Raw genomic sequence first — 5,104 nt, 5'->3', positions numbered from 1 at the left:
TTTTTAAAGATTTTATTTATTTTACTTGACAGACAGAGATCACAAGTAGGCAGAGAGAGAGAGAGGAGGAAGCAGGCACCCTGCTGAGCAGAGAGCCTGATGTGGGGCTCGATCCCAGGACCCTGGGATCATGACCTGAGCCGAAGGCAGAGGCTTTAACCCACTGAGCCACCCAGGCACCCTGAGGTTTTTCTCTTTAGGCAGGATGTGAGGCACAGCCTCTGTCCCGCTCTTTGTCACTCTCAAGTCCCACGGATAAGCTTCTCTGTGCCGCTGGTGGTAACAGAAATCAGACGAGACAATTTCTCACTCGGGACTTTGGGTTCAATTTCGAGCAGTAAATAGAGTGTAACTGTATAGAAACAAACCTCTGGGTCCACTGAAGAGTCATAAACTGCAATTTTAGTGGAGTATGTGTTGTAGATCAGTGCACACCAACTGCGGATCTGGACAGAGTATTACCCAGGAGGGTAATGAAATGGAAAAATAGCATAGATGTACCCCTTTAATAATGAGTCTGACTCCCTCTTTCAGAGTCAGTCTGGGGCCTTCTGTCTCCGTGGTCAGTGTTTCGTCAGCTGAGCATACTTGCAATTACGCGTATGTGCATCGGAAAGAGATGAGCACAGTGTAGGGATTCCGTCGTTCTGAAACGCGCCCCATCCTCCCTGTTGGGAACAATAAGGAACAAGAGTGTTGCTGCACTACGTGCCCTGAGCATAGGTGACCTGCACGCCGGGTCACACGGCACGGCTGGCAGAGGGGAGGACGTGTAGCTCAGTGACCAGCAGACGTCTTCAGCGGCCTGTTTCTGTCTCCTCTCATTCGCTGGTCTGAAGCGTCATTTCCCCAGGGCAGTGAGCAGCACAGTCTCCCTCCAGGATCAGACAGACCTTGGTTAGGTCTGGTTGCAGGTGGTACTGAATCCGGCTGTCCAAGAGAGGGCGAGTTCGGAGAGCAGCTCGTCTGCGTCAGCGTGGAGGTCATCGCGTGAGCGAGGAGGTCATCGCCTTCTGTGCACAGGAAGGAAGTGCTTCGAGGCAGCCTGTCTGGGCTCCTTTGTCTCTGTGTATCAAGTACTTCCGCTGTTTTTCTCACCTCACTAGAAGATAAATTCTTACATGCTGTTAAAAAAAAGAGAGAGAGAGAGAGAAAATCAGAAAAGACATAAAGAGCCAATTTTTGAAGACAGCCCTTGCCCTCACCGTCCAGAGCGCGTCATCACACACCATCTGCAGTGCAGGCCCGTGTGCACTCACACGCACACGCAGTTTCCACCGCACCCAAATACGCCCCATCCTCAGTGTCAGTGACGCGCACTAAATGGGTCCATTGACCGCCTCTTATCAGTCCTCTAGGGATAGGGATTTTTTAAGATCCCAGCCTACGTATTTAAAAACTTTCTATTTTATTCATTTTTAATTTTTATTGAGATCTAGTTGACAAAATTGTAATCTATTTAAAGGATTTTGGAGTGTGCAACACAATTTGATGTACACATCCACAGTGTTGCTAGTTCGCACGCCCGTGCCCCGGCACAGGTGTCCCTCCAGCATTTCGTACGAATGCCGAGACTTACTCTCTCGGCAAACAACAAGTACACAGCACAGTATTATTAACGAGGGTCATCGTGCTGTGATGAGCTCCTTGTAACTGAACGATTGTACGCTTCGACCGGTCTCTCCTATTTCTACCCCCGCACTAGCCCCTAGTAACCACCGTTCTGTTTCTGTGTTTCTGTGTCTTTGACTTGTTTGGGGTGGGGGAGGTTCCTGACTGGCTGGCATGTCTCACGGGGTATGACACTCTCCAGCTGCATCCACGTTGTCACAACGGGCAGGATTTTCTTCTGTCTTCTGTTGAAGCCTCATGTTGAAGATCATTCCATGTGCAGGTACCGTATTTTCTTTATCCGTCCATCTGTCCACGGACACGTAACGCTGCTTCCATGTCTTGTCTATTGGGACTCATTCTCAGCATGTATTTTAATTCTTCATAGGCCTTTCTTAATTACTTATACCCAAGTTGCTCATTAAAACAATATCTTAATTCTGCACAATGCATTTATCATTACTTTCTGTTTTTATGTTCGCTCGTTCATTTACTTGCTCGTTGTCTGTGTTTTTTTTAATGGATTATAAATGATGTGACATTAAGGACATTCTTTTGTTCATCCCTGTATCCCAAATACCGAGAATGCTGTCTTGCATACAGAAAGGCTTCATAAACGTTTGTAGTGTGGATGGAAACTGAGACTGTGATGTCTTAAGTGTTTTGAGCAGAGAGGGTAAGAGCACTGGCCAGTACACCTGTAACTTCGTAGTAGGAAACTGTGGGGTCGACGTAGGTCAGACATTAAGTCAGAGAGTTGACTTGGAGGTTGGAAGGGGCCAAGGCAATCATCTAACAGAGAAGTTTCATTTCAGGGAAGCAAACCTTTCTGCGACCTCCCACAACAGTGGTGCAAATGTGAGGAGGAAGTGTGCCAGGCAACGCCACAAACAAAACATGGCAGCAGCAGCCCAGGCAGCTCAGCAGAGCTCCGGTCTCCCTTCCCCTCCCCCGACAGTCCCAACCTCGGCAGCCATGTCCCTGGGGGCTCAAAGCCCTAAATAGCCCCCCTCGATATTTCACCGCTGATGAAGACTTCCACCAGAGCTATTTTTGGCATTGACAACGTTAGGTCCCAAGACACTGCCTGAGACCTAACAGGTCTTAGACTTGTACTGGAATATTCTCTGAGAAGAAAAGTGCATGATCGGAGTCCGTGAGGGAGGCTGGCATCAGTCAGATCCAAGAATCTTACCCTGAAACACAGAGCCCATCCCGCCCAGCTCACATATTGCCCAAGTGCCTCTCACGCGCCTGTACCAACCAGCAGGGCCAGTGTTCGCCTTCTGCACGGCCCGGGGAGTCGCTGCAGGTGCTCCAGGCTGAGTGTGCGGGAGACAGAATGGGCACTAGATCCCGGAGAGACGCGGCAGGCCTCGGGGTCCGTCACCGCTGAGGTGACCAGGAGCACAGGGACAGAGAGCAGGCTCTGCCTAGACAAGGACCTGGCACCAGCGATGCAGAAGGGAGGGCTCTGTGTCCAGAAATGGAGCATTCCAGCACAGGCAATAAATCACTGAGCAGAAGGGAGACGGGCATGGGGCCAGGACTCTGACCCGGGAGCTTTGGGAACAGACGGGTGCCATGAAAGGTGGAATCCGTCAAAAGAAGGCCCGAGTATGGCTGTTTGATTCAGTGCACGTTACTAGCGCAGGGACTCGGGCAGAGATGAGAAAGCCAGCCCAGGGAACTTTCCACGGTGCAGCTGCCCCAGCCGGCATGGGCGAATCAGGGCGTTCTGTCTGTCTCTGGCCGGCTGGAGGCAGGCTCTGCGCATGGTTTCCACAGGAAGCCGGAGCAGACGGTGAGTTTCAGCCTTCCACTTCTGCAGGCCAGTGAGGAGCGCCCCATCGCAGCTGGCCAGAACCAGCAAGTCACCGCCTGGTGGCTCTTCTTCCTTCCCTAGTAAGAGAACCGCCGTCTCATGTGGGCAACAGTAGCTCCGGGGAAGACCGAGCCTTCTCAGTGGTTGCTCAGCCACGTGGAGAAGACGCATCCTGTCGGAGCCCTGTTCTATGGGAGAGCCAGGGAGGCCATGGGGTTGAACTTTTCTTCTGCTTTTCCTTCTTTATGTTGGTAAAGGCTGTAAGTGTTAACAGCCATCTTGGACCGTGAAGTGACCCTAAGACAAGAAACTGTAGCGGGAAGGCGTATGGGAAATCGCGGGGAGCAAACAGAGAGAGCATGGCTGATGAGCAGGAGCTGCTGGATTTACTCTCTCGCTTTATGCAAGAAAGAAGTAATGTCTGTTTTGCTTCAGTCACTGTTAACCTGGTTTTTCCATGGTATGCATCCTTCCCTAATCTCAGTCGATACAGATGGGTAAGGATGGACCTATCAGCCCCACCTCCTAGGGCTCAGTGCCGCAAGCAGTAGTCTTCCCTTGACTGTGCTCCAAAGCCAAGAACGGCCAAGGTGACGGGATGTGCTTCTGTGTTCATGCTGCACTGGGAAGGCTGCATCTTATTAGCCGAGGCACCGTGGACACTGTCCCGCTAGCTACCCTTGCAGAAATGGCCGAGGTGGAAGGCCCAGCTGGCAAGGAGCTCAGGGCATTGTCTAGGATCTGAGCGTGGTCTGCAGCCAACAGCCAGCAGCAAACCAGGGTCCTCAGTCCTGCAGCCAAAGGGACACGGATCCTGTCGCCAGCCCGAGTCAGCTTGGAAGGGAGTTCCTCCCCAGGGAGCCCCCAGACTTATCAGCATTCCGCCACCATGTGCTTAACTTAGAGAGCCTGAGCAGAGACCCTGGGCAGGCTGTGCCCTGGCTTCAGACCCCCCAAGACTGCGAGAGTATGAACAAGTGTGTGTGTGCTCAGCAGCAAACTGCAAGTGCAAGCCGTCTCAACTTAATTAATCTGGGGGTCGCAAAAGTTCCCACAGTGGTAGTTTGCCTTAGTCGTTTCATTACCTTATAGGAGGATGTGTGGGGGGCTCAGTTACTTAGTGTCACCTAGAATATGACAAATATTAAGGAAACATTAAGAAGTGAAGGAGTGATCCCTGTCCCCATGACGTCTGCGCAGTGTTTTTGCACACCCACTAAGGCCTTCAGCAAGCGCAGGCAGAAAGTCGGGAGGGCCGCCACGTCTGGAGAACAGAGGAGTGAGGACCTCCTTTCCTTTGCGGAAAAGCAGTGCTGGACAAAAAGTGGGCATTTTGAATTAATGCACTTTTTATACTTAAAAAGGAAAAATGTCACAGATTCACGTCTCCCCAAAGACATGAGAAAAACAAGTAAACACTGAGATTTTCAGACAAAATGGAACATTATTATTTTTTAATTAATTAATTTATTTTCAGAAAAACAGTATTCATTATTTTTTCACCACACCCAGTGCTCCATGCAATCCGTGCCCTCTATAATACCCACCATCTGGTACCCCGACCTCCCGCCACTTCAAACCCCTCAGATTGTTTTTCAGAGTCCACAGTCTCTCATGGTTCCCTCCCCTTCCAATTTCCCCAACTCCCTTCTCCTCTCTAACACCCCT

This window comes from Mustela nigripes, chromosome 1, assembly GCF_022355385.1.
Source record: "Mustela nigripes isolate SB6536 chromosome 1, MUSNIG.SB6536, whole genome shotgun sequence".
NCBI classification, from domain to species: Eukaryota; Metazoa; Chordata; class Mammalia; order Carnivora; family Mustelidae; genus Mustela; species Mustela nigripes.
The sequence above is the reverse complement of the archived record's forward strand: the minus strand, read 5'-3'. Positions refer to the sequence as shown.